The sequence below is a fragment of the Hyperoodon ampullatus genome (assembly GCF_949752795.1).
Source record: "Hyperoodon ampullatus genome assembly, chromosome: 5".
NCBI lineage: Eukaryota > Metazoa > Chordata > Mammalia > Artiodactyla > Ziphiidae > Hyperoodon > Hyperoodon ampullatus.
This window is the reverse complement of record NC_136918.1, coordinates 86,026,880-86,052,985: the sequence shown is the minus strand read 5'-3', so window position 1 is coordinate 86,052,985 and position 26,106 is coordinate 86,026,880.

Here is a 26,106-nt window from a genome sequence, read left to right as displayed (position 1 = left end):
GTAGATTTTACTTGTCCAGAAAAGCTCAGCTCTTAAATGCTAGCCTCCGGCCCTACAAGACTTCACCTGTCTCCCCCAGGTGAGCACCTTACTCACTGTTACTCACCAGGGGAGAAACGTGGTACTGGTCATTATATTCTCTTTGGCCAGTATGGTGGAGCCATGCTATGCATTGAGAGATCCATTAAATAGTAACACCCATGTAAATAGCAAATTGGGCTCAAGAGTTCCTCATAGTTCTTTTCTTTTTTTTAATAAGCAGATATTCATTTTTAATTAATTAATTAATTAATTAATTAATTAATTATTTTGGCTGTGTTGGGTCTTCGTTTCTGTGCGAGGGCTTTCTCCAGTTACGGCAAGCAGGGGCCACTCTTCATCTTGGTGTGCGGGCCTCTCACTATTGCGGCCTCTCTTGTTGTGGAGCACGGGCTCCAGACGTGCAGGCTCAGTAGTTGTGGCGCCCAGGCCTAGTTGCTCCGTGGCATGTGGGATCTTCCCAGACCAGGGCTCGAACCCGTGTCCCCTGCATCGGCAGGCGGACTCTCAACCACTGCGCCACCAGGGAAGCCCAAGAGTTCCTCATAGTTCTTACTAGACCATCACATGGCTGGACAGTTATCAACCCTTCACCAGACAGAGCTTCCTTCTCTTTTCTTCCCTTGGCAGCTACGTTAAAATGATAAAGGAAATCACTGGTCGATATGTCTAGTACACTGCAGTGAAAAATCACCTGGAAGCATACACACCCATTGTGTAATTACATAAGTGTACATTTTAAGTATGTCTAACATTCGATTTCAATTGTGCATTTTATAATTAAATGGAGACATAATCTTTCTGTCCTTTAATCACACTCCTCTTTCTCAGCTCCACATCCTCTTGCTATGATTTTCCTTTCACTTTTGGGCAAATTGTCACCTCTCTCCTTCTTCTTATTTCCCTCTTGCCTTAGCACACACCCGAGGGTTTTTAATTAGAACTATTGCACGGTGTGTCATATTTCATTACTTAAAGAGTAGTTATACTCTAAAAAGACTCAGTGAAAATGACTTTATGAGGTTTCACATTTATCCTTTTTCAATGGCGTCCGTATCCAGTGTACTCAGTTTTTAAGTCAAAAGGTAAAAGGCTGCTGGGGTCATACATTTTTCCCAGAATCTGGAAATCCAGCTATTCTCTCTGCCACTTACATCATCACTGTAATAAAGACTCTGTCCTGGGAGCCCAGCTGGCAAGGTTCTGAATGGTGCCAGAGGCAGAAGAGACAGTGGGTCATTTCCATTCCAGACTGCTGTATTGTTGACAGCTCTGCAGATCTGTCTCGGAAGCCCTTAGAGAGCAGAGCTGTTATGTAACACACTGCCACAGATTGCTGCGAGGAACTTTCGGCAGAGATCTCATTTCAGTATGGCCATTCCCCTTTGGAAATCACACCAAATCATTCTAAAATGACAGATGGGGCTTCTCTGACAAAGGCTTATGAAGAAGGTAATAGTAACAATAATTTGTTAGATGTCTAAATGTTGTTAGGGACTGCATGAGGTATTTTTATGTGTAAGTTCATTCTTATTTAATCCTCACAGCAATGTCATGCTGTAGGTGTTAGTATACCCATTTTACAGATGTGGAAAAGTGAGACTCAGAATGCTTAATGAACCATTCCAAGATTAGAAAGCTGTGGGTAGTGAGGCCAGAATTCAAACCCAGATCTTTCTGACTCGAAATCTGTGCTTTTTTTTACTACACAACAACTGCTCCAACACAGTATGGACACATTTCTAGTTCCCACTGTGATTTCAGCACAAGAAAGAGGTTTATGTTATTTCCATAATGGTTCAGAGTCACTGAAAGAACTGGGAGTACAGACCTCAGGTGAAGGAACTCTTTCAGAAACTATCACTAAGTATAACTCCTTCCTAGCTTCTTTCTATTTGAAGATGAGGATGCCTTGTACTGGTTTTCTCAAACTCTAATGAACAAATGAATCACCCAAGATTTCTGATTCAGCATGCCTGGGGATGGAGTCTGTGATTCTACATTTCTAGCAAGCTCCCAGGTGATGCTGATGACACTGATCTGGTACCACAGGTCCTATGTCTGACACTCACCTTCCTACTGAGGGTTGTTTTCAAAGGAGCAGTTCAAGCTGAAAAACTTGGCTAACAGCTCACACGGCATGCCTGGCTTCTGATTGGGCCAGTTTGTCAAGTCATCGGGCATTAGACATAATTCAAGGAGTTTCTGGCACAGAGCACATTGTGAAAAAAAATCATTTCTAGATCCCACAACTGGAAATTAAAATGATAATGTCTCTATCATATGAAGTTCCTATTTTTTTCCATTATTGTTATTTTTAACAATAGTATCTGGTAATAATTCAAATAACACCTTTCCTCTAAGAAATTCAATGAGCTTTACTAACCTTAACTGTCTAACAGCGATTCCCAGGTATAGAGAAAGCTGTCTCAAAGATCACAGTAAATTTAAAATTGTTCCACTTCCCTCCTTTCTTCACCCCAAAGGTAGTGATGAATTAGTGGTGAGGGGTTACTAATTGGCAAAGACCCACTAGCTCATAATTTGAGGCACAGGAAATTTCATAAAGCAAGGATAAATGCAAGAAATAATCAACAGAGAGATGGTTGTGAGTGCAGAGAATGTTGGTGAAAGAGAAAAGGAGAGCGTTAAAAAGAAGTAAGAGTAAGGAAAGAAAGAGCAAAATCATAGAACTAGCTGCATGACCTTGGATGAGTCATTTAACCACTAGGTGGCTCAGCTTTTTCATCTGTAAGAAAAGGAGGTGAATTTTATGATTTTAAAAGTCCTTTAAAACTCTAATAGTCCCCTGAGAAGAAAGATGTGGGAATTAAGTAGCTCATCAACCTGTTAAACCACTAAACCTGTTAAAGAAATCTGTTTGACTTTTAACTTTTTAACTAATTACCTGAAACGAATTCCCAAGTCTATATTACCAAACCCACCTCCCTGGAAACTGATGAGAAAACCATTTAATGAATAAGGCGCCAATCATGGCCAGAAAAACTAATCAGGAACCCCATCTTCAGCTTTTTGATGCTACAAGAAATGTTTTACTTAAAAAAATTTTAGCTCCTTAATTAACCACTAGTTAATACCCATGTCCAGAAGGAGTACCTCTGGTGGCCTGAGGACCCCTGGGATAGCCCTGCCAATAGAAGGTCCCACTCACTGTTTGTCCCTTTAAATCTATGTTACTTTTCTCTACAGGGATCTTGATTCCTCTTTGACAATTCATAAACTCTGTTAATAAGAACTGCACATCCCAGGAGCCTTAGTGTTGTCAGGAACAGTTGATTTTTGTTTTTAAAATAAGAGATCTTTGGGACCAGGTGAGAGATAGATATATAGATAAAGATATATACATACACACATACATATGCATATACACACATATATAGGTGTTTATACATGATATGATGATACTTTTTCTGGTTTTAATGAATACCTGGTGATGGAAACCCCTTCTCTAAGTCATTTGATACTGGAATCTTCCGGTCCAAAAAGGCTGCCGCAGGACCTGGTCATAAGGTCACTTTAACCTCCATAATGCGGATTCCAACATGAGAACAATTTAGGGTGCAGCATGTTATTTGGTGTTATATCAGAGTTATCTATACTTTGCCCCTCGCACTGAGTATGTTTTCTGGACATAACCATTACATTTGTGGCTAAATGGAGAAACATCAAAATGGCATTAGCCAGAAGAACACATTGTCACTGTCTCCAAAGTGAAAATCACTTCCCTCTTCCTGCTTTCATCACCTCCACAGTAATCTGGCTACCCGTATTAAATGCTTACTGTGCAGCAAGTCTTGTGCTTGGCACTTTTTATACATTATTTAACTTTATCTCTTACATTCACTCTTCAGAGATAGGAATTATATTCTGATTTTATAGATGAGGAAGCTGATGTTTAGGAAAGGTGAAGTTTTTTTTTGCCATAGATCATGAAGCTAGAGGGTAACAAAGCAGGGCTCTAGGGCCAGGTTTTAACCACAATGCTTTGGGGCTTAACCTACACCAAGCTGTGATCACTAAACAACTGATCTCCTGCCTTCATTCCGCTGCGGTTTATTTGAGGTCCTCATCATAGGCTTATGGTATTAGATTCTCCATCATGGTCCACTAATGCCTTCTTCAATCTTTTTTTAAACTTTTCCAAAACCTTCTATGCTTGATTTATGTTTTCCCTCCCTACTTTCATTAATATGTCAACCTAAAACCCATTACCATTTTTTTCGACAGACTTTTATCATCATCTTTTTCAGCTACTTCTTAGCCCTCATTCTCATTCCAAATTACTCTTTTGAGGCCTCACATTTGACCTCAAGTGTTCTAACCCCAGCCTGAGAATTCCCCTTCCTTAATGCCTAAGAAACCTACTCTTTTCACCTGGTCCATTAGTAGGCTCCTGCTGGCTTCACCGGAAGTCTTTGTCCAGTCTGACCTTACCCCATGATCAACCATTTCAACACTATTCTCAACAACTCTCCAGATTTCCTTGCTCCCCTGGGCTTCTATGTACAGGGCCTCTTCTTACGTTATTCAGTTATGAATCCATATCACCACTCACCATTCCCTCCCACTCTCAGTACGAAACCCTACACATGCATGCCATCTGTACCCTTACTCCTTGCTCAGTGTTGTTTCTGAGTACAAGCCTGCAGTAGTTTTTCTTCATACGTTTTACTTTATCAAGTCTCATTCTTCATTCTCTTTTTCAGTTGATGATCTTGCCTCCTACATTAGTAAGAGGATCTACAGCATCCAGTGTGGTAAGCTCACTGGCTCTCATCTCCTTCTCCAATATCTCTAAAGTTTTATCATTTTGTTTCCTCAAGATATATCTTTACCTTTTTCTACATTCTCCTCCTATCTTGGAGTTTATCCTCTCTACTTCTGATCTCTATCCTTCCCTTTGGTTCCATCAGTGATATCTTTTTTTTTTTCTTCTGTACTTGAAGACAGAAAAAAATAGTAGTACTATTAGTACTTCATAACAGTACTAAATTAATCGTAACAGTATAGTGTTGCCCTTCAAAATCTTTACAGCTGGTATATCTCAAAGTGAGTTTTATAGAACACTAGAACCTCAAGACGAACCTCAGAAACGGTTCGTTGGTCAAACAAATACAGGAAACACAGAATACTATATGTCTCTCTTACAAACTCATAATTCCCATAAGGATATTAAAGGTGTTGAAGACCCCAGCATTGTCCAAACTTACTGGATTACAGAACCATCCCCCACTCCCTCCATCTTTCTACCAGCACATTTATTAACTTCAGAATATGCTTAGAGAAGATGCTTTAATGGATTTCCCCTGGCTCTAAACTCTTTAGCTTGGGTATGTTAGTTCACTGAATCTGTATCAAATAAGCCCTCTCAGATTTCCTTTCCATCAACACTCCATTTGGTCTAAACTGGTTAACTTACAGAATGTCAGAAAGACTAAGCACGTTCGTGTCTCCGAGCCTCTGAACATATCATTTTGGCTGCTTGGAAGGCCTCTATGACCTTTTTGTTATCTAGGCCTTTCCTTTCTTTCAAGGCCTGTATCAATCACGTATCTGTTATGAAAACTGTCTCAGCCCATGCTGATCTCTGCTACTCATTTAACACTTAGATAAATGGTTGTAGTTTAACCCCTGTGTCCTCTATCACTGGTAAGAATGTAAATCTCTAGGACATAGACCTTGGTTTACACATTATAAAAACTCCAGCACCTAGGGTGGCCCTTTGTGCAATACTAGGGGGTTATAATCGTATTATTAGAGGCCGTGAACAGAAATAGTTAACACTGGGGCATGTTAGGTCAAAACTTGATTTCTGTAGCTATGGGGTCAGTTTAATATGCTTAAGGCCCAGGTGAATGTACCACCGCCTTGTGGGGAAGAAACACCATCCATTATTACCATGATCACCTCCACAAATGGTAACATGTATGCTTTGGGGAGATGAAGGCTAGATCTAGAAGAGCAAAGGCAAGCTCTGTTCTTAGGTGAAGATGAGACTTTGCATTAGTTGACTCCAAATGGAGAGAAGACTAAAATAATCTAGGACCATCAGAGGACCCATGAAAGGAACCAGTGGAACAAATGCCTCTCTACCAATGAGGAAATCATCATTCATGATCATTAAATCGTGGTACCTGGATGATAAAGAAAAGCCTCTTTTCCTGCACAAGGAAGTCGGTCTTGTGCGAGGATCCACTACTTATCACCATGCCTGGGACACAGAATATGCCATTCTGCAGGGTAGCAACCACCGGCAGGATGTCAAAGGCCTGAACGTGCTCCTGCCTTCCAGGCATCTTCCAGCCTCTGTCTCTTCGGGTCAATCTGGAGACACGTTGCATTGACGAAGTTAAGACAGCTCGGCTGCTGCTAGCACAACATGCTACCCCCAAACAATGAATTCCATCATTCCTGTAAAGCTCTTTTTCTGCCACACCACATAGACCACTGAGCAGATTTTAAGTCTCAGGCGAGTGTGCAATAACCAGATATTAAGGGGCTTTGAGTTTTTCAGATTAGATGTATTCTGAAGTTAGGACTTAATGGATTCCCTAATAGTGAGTTTGTAGTGAGGCTAGGACTAAAAATTTGGTCTCTTGATGCCCAGTCAGGGAGTTTGATTATGAGAGAAACAGAGTATAGTTTTCTTCCTTAAAACTGCAGCAACATATGATTTTCACATTTTGGTAGGGGAGAAAATGAATTTCATTAAAGTATAGTTTGTGAAGTATTTTGCTATCTTCCTGGATAAAAAGTGGTATACAAACCAAAGATTTAATTGAAAACTATTTATAAGTTAAACATGTTTACTTAGGCTTACTTCAAAATAGGTATATATTGTATTATATAATGTATGAACATAGTAGGATAATGGTAAAAATGTTATAATAGAAAATTCTGTGTTGGTCCTTAGTTAAAATTCATAACAATGTATTATTTATTATTAGTAGTAATCAATAATAAGCATTTTTAAAACTGGAATTTTTATTGTGGGAGATTATTGGGTGGGTGAAGCTAAATGGCTTAGCTAATTTTCTGTCATGTCCCTGTTTAGAGTTGCTTTCTGAATAATTTACACACTTGAGAGTGAAAATGAAGGGTAGCATGACTTTGGAATGTGTCACAGGCCACTGGGTCAAGGCTGTTGCTTTCTGAGAGCCATGGGCAGTTTCTGCAGTAAAGTATCTTAATTTCTTCTTTTTGTTGTAAAACTAGTTTACTTTTATGTTCTTGGTGAAATTTGCGATCTCTGCATCTCTCTTCTGATGTCACACGTGGTGGAGATGGGGGGATACTACTGGCAATCTTTTCGCTGATTTACACCCATCAGAGCTTACGTGGTACTTTCATGGCCACTCTTTAAAAGTGAGTTCTCCCCACCACGAGTTACACAGATGAGAAGTCTGGGGTGGGGGAGGCAGGTTTAAGTTGCCCAGCTAATGAGCAGAAGAGCTTAAATCTAAAAACCATGGTTTTCAGCAGAAAATCCTTTTTTATCCCCCCAAATGCCATGGCTGCCAACAAGCTTTGTAGCAAATCCGAGAAGCAGAGGACTAGATGGAGAATCAGAAGAACTACCTGTCTTCTTGGATCTGATAAGTACTAGTTGTGTGATCATGGTCAAGTCACTAACTTTTCTGAGTCATATAAAATCATGAGCAAGGAAACAATGAATGACATAATTACCTTCCAGCCATAAAACCTCTCACCTGTAAAATGGTATTGATTAATAATGTGCTTGGCCTATCTCCCAAAGTTGTGAGGCTAAAATAAGCTGATGTATGTGGAAATGCTTTGCATTCTGTGACGTACTGAATCAGTGTAGTCTCAAAGAACAGCTACTGGAGGAATTAGGAAAGGGCCCCATGTGTGTCTACACACACAGCCAGTCCACTTCCATTCAGGTTTGAGGCGAAGCTGTACTAAAGCACTGGCAGCAGCTCAGATCTCACCCCATCCCTCTCCCCTTCCAGCGTGCTGCAGAGTGTCACTGGAGCAAAGTTACTTGAATGGGTGAGCCAAACACTCAAGTTCCAACTTTGCTGAGTAGAAGCCACAGAGAATTCTGAGCCACAGTGCAGGTAACAAGCACTGTTGCTCCAGGTGTGTCTGAAACATGGGGGAGACCCTGGGGAGTGATGTACAGGAAGCTGGGGAGGGAGGTCAGACATCCCTGCTCCCGAGGCCCAGTTTTCTCTTGTACACAGCTCCAGCCCACATGATTTCACCTGGTAGTCCCAGGAGACAGAACAGACCCAGAAAGAGCGGGAGCCTCCTCTCCTGATAACCTAAGTGCTCTGATTGAAAGGCAGAGGGTATCAGCAGAATGGCTGTACTGAGTCGGCATTGATTTCTCCAGCCTTTGTCTGCGTCTGGTTTCTGTCTCGTTTGGAGGTGGTTACTGTTACTACAAGCAGCATGAATCATGTCTCTGTTAAAAAACAGAGCTTCAATTGTCTTATATTACCCCTGGTAACTGCAAGTCTAATAATAGCAAGCCATTTACAGGTAGGGAGTCTGTCTTCTCCCAGACATACACGCACACACTACTTCCAGTGCCTCACAGTACAGTGAGACAGGCAGCAGAGGGAGATGGGGACAGCACGATTGACTTTTGGGGCAATTTTAAAACATATTGAATAATCACGCATCGCAGGGCCTGACGACCAACATGTTTAACTAAACTAGTTTTATAAACTGCAGGAATCAAGCATTCTTCTTCAAAGTATTTGAAACAGCAAGGAATCCAAACACACCAGATAGACACCTTCTCTAGCATCCTATTACTGTATAAAACCCCCAAACTCCAGCGATGGGAGGGTGTGCAGGGGATAGGAAGAAGGTAGAAGTTTCACCAGATCAGCAACTAGCTTGCACCAGATAGGTTTAATTTTCCAAGGACTTTTTCTTCTCTCCTTTTTGGGTGACCAGATAGAGATATTTCAAAGGTCCTTGGCTACAGTCATTGCATAATATTCTAGAGAGTGAAAAGCACTGAAAACATGGCTGCAATGTCCCACTCGTCAGGCTATACCTTGTTGGGTACTGTTACCTGAGCCACTTTCTTTGGGAGGGAGAACCTTGTATCTGAAGACCTGTATTTCCCCTATGAGCATAATCTCTGCCTTGTAAGACAAGATGAGGTCTTTTGTACGTGATCCCCACTCCACCACCCGTTAAAGTGATGACCAAAAAGCAAAATAAAAGGACAGGCGGGAACAAAATGACTCAAAAATTATGAATGTAAGTTTTTCTTTAAACCACCCATTTGACTGAGAAAAAAATGGCTCTAGATAGCAAGTTAAAAAGTGTATGAGGAAAAAATAATCTAAATTTGTAACATGCATGTCTCCATTTCCTCACTGCCTCATCATGGCCATCCTAAGAAAAATCACTGCAGGCTATGTTTTTGGAGTGTGCATTCCCAGGAGCCGAGTAGCTCTAGGTATCATAGAAATTGGACCAGGGGAGGACTTCATGGAAAATTACAGAGAGAGGCTACATCCTGTCACTCATTTGGGTGAGGAGCACAGAAGGAAAACTTCCTTCTCTGTTTTGACTGTTCAATAACATGAAACAGTAGACTTGGCTAGTTCAAATCAAAGAATGCCCTAGGACACACCTACTTTAAGGACCAGAGCCTGGGCTATTCTGTATGCTCTTCAGCTGTTCAGGAATGCAGAAAGGCATATGGATATAGTTATAAGTCAAAATGGTTACGTTGCCCTCAAAATAGTATTTATTCTGCCTATTTCCTTTTGGAATACTCCCTACATCCATAAGCAAAAGAGTTTTGAATAAAAGGTGGAAAGAAGAGAAAGAAAAAGAAAAAAAAAGAAGAAGAGAGAAGAGAGGAAGAGGAAGGAAAATGACTAATGTCCTGTTATCCCAGCCTGCAAACCTGGCAGGAGTTGATAACAAAACCTCTACTACTGCTGTCTAGTAGTACTTGCTATGTGCCATGTGGATATGGTTTCTGAAGGAAATGAGTTCTAGATTTTCCTCACAAATACCCAAATGCAGAATAGTAGGGATCTTGACCATTAAATCACCCCACATAACAGCAGTGGAATGTAGCGGACGGGGCTAGACTCTTATTTCATTCACTTTGTGAATTAAATTGCTCTTTGAGTTGGTATGCTGGTGAACTGAATGTTTTAATAAAAACAGCCACGAGACACCACAGTTTCTTTCACAAAAGACTTTTCCCTCTGACTACTATTGTTGAATGATTCCTGCTTCTGGAAGAGCAGATAGTTTGCCTCTTCTCCTTTTCGTGGTCTCAAAAGCCAGGCTCTTCTATGCATGTGTGAAGAGATTACACTCACCTGGTATTTCAGGGCACTATGTCAGCCAGTTCCTTCACAATGGTGTGTTTGGCCCTCGAGCTAGGACTTGGTGGGCCAGACACATTTAAAATGTAAGAGTGGATTATTATATTATTGTGCGCTGCAACAGTAAGAGTATTTCTGGATTGTGGCTGACAAGTAGATCATAATAACCGTATGTGGTGAAACAAACCACAAGACATTGTATCAGAAGCTCAGAGGTAATATTTTCAAATGACCCAGAGATTTTTTTGAAAAAGAAACATGATGGATGCTTTTTCCCCCTTTCAATAAGCATTTATTGAATGCCTAATGTCAGTGATGGACTCTGTTCACAGAAGGGAGCTGGGCTACGCCAGACTCTCACCGTGTTCTTTCTCTTCTAACACTGAATGAAATATCAGTAAAACACGAAGTACAGCCTTTTTTCAACCTGATAGGCAATCAGTATGTAGTAACTGGCTATGCTGATGAGAGCAGGAGCTGGTGATACTAATGGCAGTGAGAAGGTCTTCCTTACAAAGGCACCTCAGTCTAGGAACATCCAGGGACAGTTCAGAGGGGATACCTAAGCAGATCTGGTCTGACCTATTTATGCTTTCCAACAAAGGTCCAGAACTCTAGAAACCTTGAAAAATCTAATAATATGATCATGCCATTTTTATTTTTATTTTATTTTATTTTTATTATTTTATTATTATTTTTTTTTTGCGGTACGTGGGGCTCTCACTTGTTGTGGCCTCTCCCGTTGCAGAGCACAGGCTCCGGACGTGCAGGCTCAGTGGCCATGGCTCACGGGCCCAGCCGCTCCGTGGCATGTGGGATCTTCCCGGACCGGGGCACGAACCTGTGTCCCCTGCATCGGCAGGTGGACTCTCAACTACTGCACCACCAGGGAAGCCCGATCATGCCATTTTTATAGGAATGATAGGATTTTTATGAAGAGGCATCTATATTTATCTAGTGAGCTTCTCTGTATTTGTAGAATACTCAGAATACTTCTGAGAACCCATCTTAATTTTTAGAACCATTTCTAAGAATCCAGCAATTTATTATTTTAAAATAAACTTCAAAGCAATTAATTAAGAAGCTTGTTGATAATCAAGACACACAAAGCAAGGCTGGTAGGATAAGGCAAAGTTAGAGTTCTCCAAAACGACTGCAGAGAAACTGAAGAAATGACAAAGTGTTTGGCTGGAAGGCATCTGACTGTAGATCAGACAATGTGGGTCCCCAGCCATGTTTGTCAACTGCTGTAGATATTACAAGTCATCAAACTTCTCCTGAGTCTCACTTTTCACCTATTTAAAATGGGAGTGCTGGATGCAATGGTCTTTAAGATTCTTTGCAGTTGTAACATTTGATGATTTTAAAGTAAAAAAAGTAATTCCCCCTTCCTCTTGTTTTGGTAAACAGGTGGCTTTCCCTTCATCTGTGTCTATGTGCTTTGCATTGGGTTTTAGGTTTCTAGGTTCTAGAAGTCACATAGTAAATTTTCAAGTCATTTTTCCTTGTGTACATGATAAAATGATAGTGGAATAACTCTCTCTTCCTTTCCATATCCGTGTCTCTTCTCAAATCAGACTTACACGCCTAACATTAAAAACACAATCATTCCGTCACTGATGAAGATTCTTCTCATCCTCATCACAGACCCTCACTCATGCTCATGCAAGCTTATCAGATTGGGTTATTTCTATATTTATGTCCTGGCTATTTTTTCTCTTCCAACTTGTTTATGAAATCCCTGGTAAGCATAAAGCTGCAAAAACAAAAACAAACAAATAAAACAAAACAGCTCTGTTTGAATAATTTACTTCAGTTAAGGGAGTATAAGAAAACATTCTAACACCCAGGGGAAAAAAAGCTTTAAAAAATACTTCTGCCATAAAAAGAAATGAAATTGAGTTATTTGTAGCGAGGTGGATGGACCTAGAGTCTGTCATACAGAGTGAAGTAAGTCAGAAAGAGAAAAACAAATACTATATGCTAACACATAATATATGGAATCTAAAAAAAAAAAAAAAAAAAAAAAGGTTCTGAAGAACCTAAGGGCAGGACAGGAATAAAGAAGCAGACATAGAGAATGGACTTGAGGACATGGGGAGGGGGAAGGGTAAGTTGGGACGAAGTGAGAGAGTGGCATGGACATATATACACTACCAAATGTAAAACAGATAGCTAGTGGGAAGCAGCCGCACAGTACAGGGAGATCAGCTCGGTGCTTTGTGACCACCTAGAGGGGTGGGATAGGGAGGGTGGGAGGGAGTCGCAAGAGGGAGGGGATATGGGGACATATGTATGCATATAGCTGACTCACCTTGTTATACAGCAGAAATTAACACAACATTGTGAAGCAATTATACTCCAATAAAGATGTTAAAAAAAAAGTACTAGAAAGACTAGTACAGTGGCACCCATATACCCAACGCATAGATGAAAAACTTATTGTTTTGTCACAAAAAAACTCTGTATCTTAGAAAAGACTAAATAAAATGTTATATCAATGATAGCTTCATATGTTGTTATTCTTTTTCACTATATAGAATGCTACATATGGGGTTTATAGTCTGTTGTACAGATGTGGATATTTTTCCCAGTCTTTCTCAGGCCACTGCATTCTCGAAGCCAAGAAGGTTCAGGGCTTGCCGAGATAGCTTTATATAGACAAAGGAGCCACAAAGAAAACCCAGTACCTGGAGCTTATATCATATCCTGCCTGGGCACTCCATTTACTCATGACTCGCTCTTTTCCATCTGTGTCCTGTTCCTCTGCTGGTTTGACTCCCTTTACCTAGGATGCCCTCTGTTTGCCTCCCTTTACTGGTCAAAATTCCCCCTATTTTTCAAGACCCACCTAGCTCAAGCCCCATTTCCGGGAAGCAACTTAGGTTGATCCAACTTGGGACCCAGTGATAATTTTCATGGCTAGCAATCGATAATTAGCCCTTGTAATAACTGGAGTCACTGAGAACACATATCTAAGAAGTTCTCAGAGAACACCAGAGAAAAAGGTTGTAAAGAGTTGCAGCCTCCTCATAAAAGGAAAAAAAAAAAAAAAATGCTAGCTTTAAGAACAGGACCAATATAGAAACTGTGGTACAAAAAATAAAAGTTGTAGCCTTGTAAAGAAAAGTTGTAGTTTGTACAGAAAGGACTTTTTTAGAGTTGACTTTTTTTTTTTTTTTAATAAAGCGAAGGATATTCTTTCTTAAAAGTAAGAGTTAAGACACTGGATATCGCAATGTACAGTATCATGAAGTTTGATTGCACTAATTATGAAGCTAAAATATCAAGATTTTAATAGAAAGAAAATGGGGCACAGATTAATAAGGCAAAGACAGAGGTGTGTGTATAAAATCTGAATTTCATCTCCCCCCAGTCTCCCTCAGTCTGACGGCCACACCACGCATTACGATCAACTCTGCCAGTACCTAGCTGGGCTTAAGTGATGGGCCATGATACATTCTGATAGTAAAAGATAGAATGAAGCTAAGGAATGCTGGATGCTGTTATACATGTATATGATTTTATTTATGTGTATATTTTTATATCTATATATACAAACATATATATTTGTATGATGTTTGGCAACCTCACCCATGGTATTCCTGTGAAGTAGGCATGTGGTAAACATAATTAGCCCATTAAACAGATGGTAGGGCTCTGGCATATCTCACCATATTCTAAAATGGTGGAGCTGTGAGCAGGGACTGGAGAGAGAGTGCAGTTTGATATATGGGTAACTGCAAAGCTCTGTGAATTGCTACTTTCCTGAAGACAATCTGGGTAGGTTGCATTTGGCTGAGAACTGGGGATGGTTTGGGAAGATTTAAAAATATACAAGGGGACAACTTTTCACATTCATTCAGATATAGTATCTTCATTTTCACTTACTAGGGACTTTTTTTTAAAAACAGCTTTTTCTCTTAACTCATCTGTGTTCCAAGCAAACTCAAATTGCTGAGCAGATTAAAAAACAAACAAACAAACAAACAAACCCTACACATCAAGTAGAAACACCAGGTAAAATTTTTTTTAATTGTCTTTATAAAGTGCACTCTTGGAAAGGATCAAGTTGAACAGAGGTTTGGTACCATAAATATAAACACATAGCTCTCATTGTCGCTCAGTGACCAGATATGCGCAAAAGCACATGTGATGAACTTTCACCTGGCTGAAGTATGTGGCCATGGCATTGCCACTCCATGGTACAGCTGGCTGCAGAGAGTCTGTAATCAAATATTCTAGCCCAATTCTTGGTCAGTTGAAATAGGGGCTAGCAGAAGAGAAAGGGTTACTAAAAGTTAAGACTTGAATTTACAAATGTATTTGAACTGGCTTCAAGAAGACGTGAAACATCAATACATCTGGAGAATAGAACTTGCAATTGACTGTTCTTTACCATCTGGTCTCAAGAACATTTTCTGCTTGGAAGTTGCATAAGCAATGAAAAAACACACAAACAACTTCCTGTACCATGCTTTTGGTCACTTATAATGATGCATTACAAAGTAAACCAGTTAAATATGAGCAACTCTGCCTTACTCCAGATGACAAATACAGTATATAACTAAGATCAGTGACAGAGAACATCTTTATTTTAAGAGATCTAGACTAGAAAAAATATTCAACAACAAATATCCTTCCTTCTAAGGTATTTGTCTTGAGTAGTTTGGGCTAGATTGATTTTTAATGTCACTACAAAACCATGTCTAATTTTTTCCAAATTAAAAAAAGAACAACAAAAAGAGCTATACTAGGGAATGAAATGTTCCATATATATTTTTTAATGACATAAACTTGCCTCTTTAAGCAATAAAATATATCTTACACTTTTTTAAATAGAAAAATTTTACATATCTCTGTTTTCTTAAACAGAGTAGGTTGCTATCATTTACATTTTTTCCTATAATACAGGGTTATCCTTGTGAATACCCATTGCTCCTATTTTTCAGAAATACACTTTTTTTTTCTCTTGGGAATCAGCCTCATCTCTCTCTGCTCAGTCTAATGGCCTCAGTCTAATGATCTACTGCCATAGCTCATTGGTGTCACTGTCCCAGGTTTTAAGAGCCATCTCCTTCCAACCTGTTATGCTATGTATATTTTCTACTCTGCTTAGGATTGAAAAATTAGATAAGTGAGTGCTATAGAGACATTATTGCCTGGAAGGGTTCGGTTGGAAACTCTGGGACGCTCATTTTGAAGTTTGAAGGTCTTCATTTATTTCTTTGTTCAGGGCTGTAATTCAGAAGTCTGAACTGCAAGAAATCAGACTTCGAGTTGTTGTACAACACCGAGTGTGACATTTATGCTCTTTTATTGCAAGGGTTTTTATTTTCAAAGAGTTGCCCAGAAATCCATTCTTGATCACTTTATTTGTAGGTCTCTGATCCATTCCATTTCACTCCCTTGATTTCTGCAGGCAATGGAGCTAACATGATAACATTGAGAAGTAAAGAAATAGCACAGTTTTTAGGATAAGGTGGGACAGTCTTGGTAATTGACTTCATCATAGGGATGGAAGCAAAAGTATATAGTCAAGTTAGAAAATCTCTCTGGACTTCCAATCTTTTCCTAGATTTTTGAATGGGACTCTGGCCTTACTGGATATTAGAAAAACACTAAAAAATTGTAAATCTATTTATGTTAACTTAAGCATTCAGGAAAGTAACATCTGATCATCTTTTTCCCCTTTCCCCTAAAGGAGAAATCACTGTAATTCAAAATCTGTGATAGTTGGGATAGGGATTTTGTTGAAATTTACCTTTTTTCTAATCTCTGAAAATGGGACTTCTAAGAAAACTAATAGTGTTTAGATTGTTGGGAGGGAGGGAGGGAGAAAGGAGAACCATGTTTACCTATAGGAGGGGAAAACGAAAACTTAAAATATTTAAAAATACACATACCTGATACGCTACTGACAATTCTTATTTATTGAAATCAGTGCTTAAGAAACTCTACCTGTGAACACTTTGAAATCCCAGTTCAAACCACATTAAAATATTCCATGATTCATACTTTCAGCCAATTCAGATTGGTCTCTCTTTCCCAGTTTATCCCAACTGGTGAAGTTTTACAAAATAAACATCTTGAGCTTCCTAGAGTTACATTTTTATTTGTTTGACTTATTTGCTGATTTTTGTAATGTGCTTATATGATAAAAGTTCTATGTAAGTGCTAGGACTGTTGGTTAGAGATTATTTTTGGATCAAGAGAGTTTGCAAGAAACTGTCAATTTTGTAGCAGCCAAGGTTATGCAGACTAAAGCAGAAGTTCGGGCATAAACTGTCTTCTACCCGTTCTCCACAACAGCAGCTGAGGACATGGTTGACGAGTTCTGAAATTCATTTACAACATTGCTAATCTTTTAGGAATCTTATAACCTTGCCTGAGCTTTTCATCATCACTGGAGAAAGACCTGGACAGAATTAGAACTGGTCGTCATCGTCTCCCTTCCTTCTAGTGATCCACTTTTTCTTTGGTATTGGAACAGTCAAAAGACTCCATGTTTTTAAATTCCGTAGAAGACTTACGATTGAATAATTTTCTCACATCTCTGTTTGCACTTCCGCAGTCTGGTTGCATTGATTTGTGTCTCATAAGTAGACATTTCCTTTGTTGGTTACAAATCAATGCTACAGAACAAACCTGCCAGCCCATTCCCACCTCCCCATCCCCCCTTGCAGTTTGAAAAACAAAGCACAGTTTTCTTTTAAAAAATTAATTTAATTGGTTGGTAATATATTAAAAAAAGAGGACGCCCCAGAGTTAAAAAAAAAAATCCATGGGAAAAAGAGCTCCTCCCAAGTGGGTGGCTGTGTCTTCTACCACCTAAAGCAGGGACTGCCTAGTGGGAGGGCAGTGCTGAGCCCCATCATCCTGGTTTGCTCCCTTAACCCAATCACTGTCCTCACCTTCATACCCCACAAGGATGCCCAGAGCAGCACACTGTGATGTCACAGTCAGATATGATTTCATGGCAGGGAAGAAACAAAAAGGTGGGAAAGGTTGAATGTATTCTGCTTTTATTCAGATTTTCTAAGAGGGGGCAAAAGGGAAGATAATTTTTTTTCTAGGAGAAAAAGAGCACAGGCTTTCTCAATGTGAATGTGAAAACTCGGTTCTGAAGATACCCTGGCTCTTTTACCCCAAGTGGATAAGCACGAATAAAGAAGCACAAAGAAGTACTATCATTAATCTGAAGGCTCTTGCCTGCACTTAGCTACAGGTGGAAAGCAAGCAGGCACGATTTGATTTACCTAGATTAAAAGAGCAATTTTATGCCCTCTTTTTTTTCCTTTTAAAAATAGCCAATCGATTTTGGCCTAGCTGTTGCTGACTGTACCGGGTCCATTTTCATACACCACTGATTAAATGGTATGCTCATGGCTGAAGGCACTAGAGCAGGGCCAAGCAGAAGCTGCCGAAGGAATGGGGATGGAGACCAAAGGCCACAGCTCAGAAGGGCCACAGGTTCACACTAGTTCGGTGCTCCATGAAGGCCACAGTTACTAGCACTGTACTGTTGATAGCTCATTTTAGACTTGGACTAGCTGAAATATAATTCTGGGAGTTTGAAGCCTGGAATTCATTTAGCTTTTTAAATTCTGACCTTAAGTACCAAAGGAAAAGAAAAAGAAAACAAAGTCCTTTTTTTTTTTTTTTTGAATATGGATAGGGAAAATATTGTGTCCTAAATTGCAATGGCATCTGACATAAAGATGGGAATGTGCTTCTCAGGAATCAGCTTATTTAACTGTTTTATGAAAAAGTTATATTTTTATCTGTTACGGAGTTAGAGTCATCTACCGAAAGAGGATCTAGTTGTTTTGAGACCTTGGTGGGTGAAATTACATGAGAACGAAACACAGAATACAGGACTTTTATATAGGGTGACTCTATGCTGGGATTCATTGAGCAGCCCTCTGAAAAGAGAGATCTCTACTAGTTCTGGGAAATAACCATCTTGGTTATGATGAGAAAGTACAACCTTAACCAGAATCTGTGCGGCTGGAAAAATAAACTCTGGAGGGATTCTCTCAGATCACTCTTAGAGAGACCCAACATCCACAGATGTGTCTTCAGAAAAAGGCAAGTCCACCTGACAGGTGAGGCTATAGCTCAACAGTAGATCTGAGGACACGGGGACTGGGTCTGGGAATTAGTAAAATCCATTTCTAAAAATTGAACCTACTTTTTTTTTCTTTCGCCTACTGCTTCCTCTCTCCCTTCTCTCCTTTTTTTTCGCTCCCATTATTGTTTACTTAATTTGAATCCTGGCCTTAATGCAGACAGAACAGTATCCAGAGGTACTATTAAGATAAGGAATTTCAGGAAGACAGATTTAATGACGGGCTTAGGAGTTTTTGGAGGAAGAATAGAAAATTAGAGAGAAACAAGAGAAAAACTAAGAAGTTAAATATCAGAATCAGCACGATGGCTGAAGACAAGCTTCTGTGAGACACAGCCAGCCGGCCTGCATTTTCCAGAACAAAAACAAACAGGAAGTAACAGGGCCAGAACCCCTCTCTTCTCCATTCCTCCCTCCCATGTAAATTGCGGGGAAAAACTGAAAATGTGTCAGGTCAAAAAGTTTTCCTTCAAAAGCTGGAAACTGACCAAAGTAAAAGAAATAAGAGAGCTGGTTCTAGCAGGTAAAATGCCAAAGAGACATCATATTTTGGGGGCGGGGGGGAAGAGAAACTAGGGATCAAATGCACACACAGTTTGGAGAAAAGTCAGGGTCTATGGGTAACAAAGGGTGAAGGTAGCAGACAGGTGGCCAAATCAGAAGTCTGGAGGAGCGAAAGGGCTTCGTTTTGGGCAGTCATTTTCTGGAGGAGGGGTGGGGAGTGCTGGGAACATGACTACTCTTGGGGTGCAGGGGAGACAAAAGGCCGAGAGGAGGCCAGTGAAGGAACTAAACCAGGGAGTCGTCTGGAGGCACTGAGTCAGTTCGGAGTTCATTTTGGATGATAACAAGCTCTCAGAACATGGCTTTGAGTCTTAGAAAAAAACGTCGCTGGAACAGATGGCTACTTACAGGGTTAACAACACACTAAGCTCTTCCATTTCCAAATCTGATGCTGAAGTCCTGCCTAGAGCAGCAAGCACGTACATGCACAACATCGAAACTCCACAAAATGTGGGTTCGGGGCCAGAGAGGAGTTGTGTGAAATGTGCCACCTTCTCGTGCACACCCCGGGACAGCACAGAGCTCTGGCAGGGAAATCGCCAGTGAAAGCAGAGACTTCCAAGCCATCCCACAGAGATAAACCACCCCAGGTCCCCAGCGACTTCAGGCAGCAAAGAGGACGGTTTTCATGTTCCAAAACTAATTGGACAGTAAGGAGTGTCTGTAAGAATAAAAGGGGGCGGGAGTGGAGGATGGAAATAAAAGGGGAAAAAAGTGTCCTTGTTGAAAGTTTTAAATTACAGGCTCAGTAAAAAACTGGCATTCCACCACATCCGGTCTAGTTACCAAATGGAAAAATAGGGTCATTAACATGTTTATTTGAATTACATTAGTCCTTCTCTTTCATATTTAATTTATTCTGTTAGAAAAAAACCACAAGGCTCTGCAGGCTGGTGAAAGGCAGGAGTGTAATGGATCAGGGAGCTGAAATGCAATGATCTTTACCCATTACCTACCCTGCTAAGGCTTTTCAGAACTTACTAGGATCATTCAGGGATTCTGCCCCTCAGGAGGAAGGAAAGGGTACAGAGAGATGAAAGGCATGGATGCCACTGAGTTATTAAAATATTGAAGTACATTTGAACTAAGGTGTGGGAATGGGATTTTAATGTAAAGGAAGTTGAGGAAAAGAAGAAAAAGTTGGGATAAATGACCTCTTTCTGGATTGAATGTCCAGACACGAGGTCGATGCTAGGCTTATTGAACATTCTCCACATGATATGGATGGTGTAGAATACAGAGAAATCTCCACGTGATTGGTTTTCTGGGTGTTAAAAGGTCAAGTCTTCAATGATGATCTCATGAGCCTTGCTGTTGCCCAGACAGTTCTGATCAACATAAGTATAAGCAAGTTTAATGCAATACATTTAGGGGAAAATGAAAGAAAGTATATTTTTTAGGACTGTGTCTGGAGATGACCTGGTTATCACTGTGGTAGTGACAAGACCAGTCCTTACTCTACAATTTACTCACTACACTTGCACACATAATTTAATCAGTTCTCCCCATCCATAAAATGGGACCATGAACAGTTACCGTAGAGTTGAGAGGAACAAATAAGATAATCTATGTACAAGTGTTCTCTAAAGCACTATACAAACGTAGGACATTCTTTTTTCCTGAAGATTGCGGTGCCAAGTACAGGCCAAACAATGTGCCAAATAGCCTTAGAAACAGGATTAGAAACAAAGCAGGAAATGCTCTAACTAAACTGAGGGGACACGGATCATCCATCTCAGGGCTGACTGGTGGTATCGCTCATTACCTGCAGGGATTTCTCGCCGGGGTGTTGACCTTGGGTTCACAGACTGCCTCCACAGTAGGCTGCCACCCACTCATAATGAGTCACATAAAGTTCAGATCTTACTTCGTGCTGCCGATGCTAATGTTGAGGTAAGCAGGTTTAGGCTTTTTAGTTGCAGATTTCTGCTGGCATTGTCAGAATGGTAGCCATCCCCCCCACCCCCACCCCCACCCCCACCCCCGCCTCTCGCTGCAACACAGGCCGGCCAGCCCAACCTAGCCTTGGTTCTGGGCCCCTGAGCGCTCCAAGTTCCAGTTCCAGTTCCAATGGAACAAACTGGATAGGGAAGCACTGCCTTGTGCCTCTTCCTTAGGACCTCCAAAATGAGTAAAAATTTCAGTTCTACCTTGACCTTTAGGTAAGTTTCTCACTTTGCCACAGACAGAATCACATTTTCTGTCATGATTCTTCCTTTTGGTCCTGTTTGTTGAACATTTTGCCAGCTGCCTCTAAGCTGAACCTTGGCTCAAATACAATCGCATTCACATTAAGATCATTCTGGTTTGAGCCCAGAGTATACCTAGGATGTAATTTTTTTTTTTTTTTTTTTTTTTTTTTTTTTGCGGTACGCGGGCCTCTCACTGCTGTGGCCTCTCCCGTTGCGGAGCACAGGGCTCCGGACGCGCAGGCTCAGCGGCCATGGCTCACGGGCCCAGCCGCTCCGCGGCACGTGGGACCTTCCCGGACCGGGGCACGAGCCCGTGTCCCCTGCAGCGGCAGGCGGACTCTCAACCACTGCGCCTCCAGGGAAGCCCTAGGATGTAATTTTGACAGAGGATGAGGAGCGTTAAATGATAACAACTCTATTAAAGATAATGGTAGCCTGTTTGTGGGACACTGTTTCTGGATGAATCACTTCGATAAATAAACAAACAAACAAGCAAATAAATAGATAAGACTAGGAGAAAGCTCAGAATCCATGGAAATAATCAACATATAAGATGAAGACTTCCATTTATAATGACCAAATCCAGGAAGGGATATGATAAATGTCTATAAAAAATGAAAGGCCTGGGTAAAGTGAATACTATGGATTTATCAAATTCTAGAATACGTGATATAGAAATCATCTTGTTACTCTTTAAAAGAAACAAATTAAGTAAAAAATCGTTTATACAATAGGCAGGAAACATAAAATTCATTAAAAGTTGATGACAGACATAGTAGCATGACAGCTTAGGTAAATTCATGGATAATAAATCTATAGTGGTTTATTCAGGGAAACTGGGATGTCTGGAGGAAAGTAGCTCTAATTCTTGAAGTTATCAAAGGACAATTATGTCTTACATAACAATTTCCTGGTCCTGTGATCAGAAGGTGAGTGCTGAGCTGAAAGGTCCATGGGCCCACCCAGTGGGGCTTTGCTTATGACCATATGCTCATAAGAAACTAGCAGCCAGCTGTAGTACTGACAGTAAGCATGCTGGGGCCAGTAGTGCCACAAATTCTCCAACCTACAGTCACGTGTGGGGGACTGCCTAAGTCATGTCTTTCTCTGCAGCAATTGTTATCATCTCCATGTTATAGATGAGAGAACTATGGATCAGAGAAGTTCAGAGAGGAAAAGTAATTTAACAAAGGACACACAGCTGGTAAGTGGCAGACCTGGGATTTGAACTCAGGATTATCTGCTTCCAAAGCTGTGCTACTCCACTGTTGCTGTTTTCTTCCCTGTAGCCTGATATATTAACAGCTTACAATGACCAGTGTCATCTGTTAAAGCTACACAAAGTTCTTCATTTCCCTCCATATCTAAATTGTGTGTGCAGTAGCTTCTTGCTAAGAAACCATGTGAACATCCGCAACTTTAAGATGACTCCAGGTCTCATTAAGAGGGAACAAAAGGGCTTCCCTGGTGGCGCAGTGGTTGAGAGTCCGCCTGCTAATGCAGGGGACGCGGGTTCGTGCCCTGGTCCGGGAAGATCCCACATGCCACGGGGCGGCTGGGCCCGTGAGCCATGGCCGCTGAGCCTGCGCGTCCGGAGCCTGTGCTCCGCAACGGGAGAGGCCGCAACAGTGAGAGGCCCGCGTACCGCAAAAAAAAAAAAAAAGAAAAGAAAAAAGAGGGAACAGAAGAAGCAAGCAGATCATGAGAGGGTAAAGGCATATGGCTAGTAACACATGCAGCCATGGATTACTATAGAGTACCACAGACTACACTGTATACTAACAGCAATTCTTTCTTATCTTAACCCATCTAAGGATTCATTCTTACTTTTCCTAATCTAAGCTCATATATTTCAATAAAAGTAACACCTAAGAAGTGAAGGGGTATTGCAGATGCCAAGAACCTCCTTGCCTTATTAATTCGAATGATGACTGGGTTATCTAAATGGAAGATGGGAAACGCAAGGAAGATCTGGATGGTGGGGAGAAGCATGGTGAAGAGAAGAGGAATCAGAGAAAAATCCAGGGTTCACTTTCCCAGACTGTGGGTGATTTAGGCCCCATGAGCTTGGTTTCCTCCATATTTTGAAGAGCTTAAATTCGGTTGCAGGAGGCTTTGTGATATAAGAGTGCTGCTAACCTAAAGCTATGATAACGTATTTTAGGAGCTTTCTGTCCCTCAAAACAGAAATAAGAAGCCTTTCAAAACCGTTTATGCCTTTGAATATGTCGGTAAACACCTGTAACTTAATTTCTGTCCTTGCAGAGTGGGGCCAGTTTTTTTTTATATATATATTCAGGATTACTGTATTCATTTGTAAGTGAATAGGAACTATTTATGTGTATTATTAAAAATTCAGGTAAAAGTAAAGTCACCTATAATCTTTTATCCAGGGTTCTCTTCTATTTTCTTCTTTACATTTCTGTTCCCTTTTTTCTTTTTGCATGATATTAGCCACAAGTATAATAAGTTTCCATAATACTTACTGGGAACTCATAGCTTTCACAAATACTCGCCTGGAGATGGACTACCCAAATAGTGACTATCACTTGTCAATGAAAAATCAGTGTGGTTTGATGTTATTTAGAAAGGATTGAAATAATTCTCTGAGCAGAAATTCTTTTATTATTTAAGAATACCTCCTACCTAAAGACTTACTTTCCCTCAACACCAATTTGACAATCTCACCCCACATAAGGCCTGGGGATGTGGCATTACCAAACCTGGCAAAGCTATGTCACGATGTCAGTGCTTAACTGAGTTAAAGAAACTGGTAAGAAGAAAGAGGATATGAGAAAAATGTCAGGGGTTATTGTTTAGACCCAGAGAAACACTTCTCATTGTGTTAAAAGACTCACAACATCATGTACTGACTGGACCCTCTTTACTTTCCATGCAGCAATATTGACTATGATATTTAATTTTCACAGTTTTTTCCTACTGGTAAAATATCATTGAAGACTGGTTAGCTCAGCCCCTTGAATTTAATTCTGACTATGTTAAGGTGTGGGATTGATCTCTGCTTAGCTCATGCCCTTCGACTTGGGGGAGGAGGGACATACAGTGGACAGAACATTAGAGTGATGACCAGCAGCTTTGAGCTCTGGTTCTGGCTCTTGATACTAATTAGATGTGTCGAGTTGGGCAAAATGACCGAACTGTCTAGGCCCAAATGCCTTCATCTGTAAAGAGAAGGACTCCTTTCAAATTTAAAGCTCCGATTTTGTCGGACTGTTTTTCTTGGTTAGAGTATGGTTTCAATGAGGTTAACATCATAAATTCATTCTCATTCAAGTAAGATGGCCCAGTATAGTGCTTCCCACATAGCACTTGCTCAATGAACATTTGTTCAATGACTACATTTCTTGGTATAGAGAAAAACTCCGTTTCATAGTCAAAGATTCTAATTTAGGTTAAAATGGAGAGCTGCCAAGAGAGACCATAGGGCTTAGTACCAATGCATCTGAGCCCCTGGGCAAAATAATTCAAAACACAGGTCTCACTAATGTTGAGTCAGTGGTATTGCTATAGCTGGTTGTGGTATAAGAACAAGGTCACCATCTGTTACTGCTAAAATCAGCCAAAAGTGCTCTTCCCAATACTATCTTCCAAAAAGATATTAATTCTAAAAGAATTCTCTGAACTTGAGATTACAGAATAGCTCATCAAATCTTCATGACACTCATTTGAGGTATGAAAATCACAGATAACTTTCTCTTCATTTTTCATGTGGGAAAAGAGAAACCTGCTTCCATTGCAGGCCACCTTAGTTGCTACAGGGGTGGGAAACAAGTTAACCTTTAATACTATAAAGCTTAAACCACTACCTCTTTGTAAAATACTTGAGTCTAGACTTTGCCCATATGTAGGATATCCAGTGATTCAGGTGGTGATATATGGCCCCAATTTTGCCTCAGATAATGAGAATCATGTCATAAATGAACATGTAAAAATATAAATTAAGTGAGACAGTATCAACCACCAGACCAGTGTGATCAGATAAACCATAATTTGAATTCTTTGGCAATACTTTAAAAACTAACTAAAAAGAGGGATTAGAACCTGGGAGATGAAGGATCAAGCATTAGAACAAGTCATCTCAGATCATAAATGTTCTCTGACATCTTCAATTTGCTTCCAACATCTAGGGTTTTCTTTGTTTCCTTTTGTTTTTGGTTCTGCGAGTGCATTGTGTCTGCCTTCTCTTCTTCTAGAATAGGCCAGGTAGAGCTGTGGAGGGTGAACCCATCCCAGAGGGCTGACAGAGCTCCTCCTCTGGCCACACAGCAGATCTACCGAGTCTCAGGTCTCCTTGGGGGGGCCAGCAGCGACAAATAAGCACTGGTTTTATTTTAGTAGCTCCGTTGCAGTCCTGCAGGCAGCTGTCCTTTCTGCACACAAGCAGTCCCTCTTTTCAGGGGGTTATAACTCAACCATCAAAATACCAAAATATGCTCTGGTTTGAAACTTGGTGTACAGAGTCCCGAGGCCCAGAATGACTGTGGTTTACTTCCAAATTTAAGAAAATATTGAGTTTTGTAGGTTGTTTGTTTACTGTTTTCAAATATGTTTGAAGAGTCTTTTAAACTTTCCATAGGAAAATGTAGTAAAAAAGACACCATTTTAGCACCTTCGGTAATTCATTCTGAATTTCAGCATACCACTGAAAGGACCAAGTGGTGGGGAAGAAAAGAGTTTGTTTTATTTTCTTACCAAATACAGATGTTTTGAGCACATGGGTCCTCATCAGTGTTCAAAATATTGTTGTGTGGTAACACGATAAAATAAAGGCGTTAACTTCTTTGTTTCATTCCTTTCAGTGATG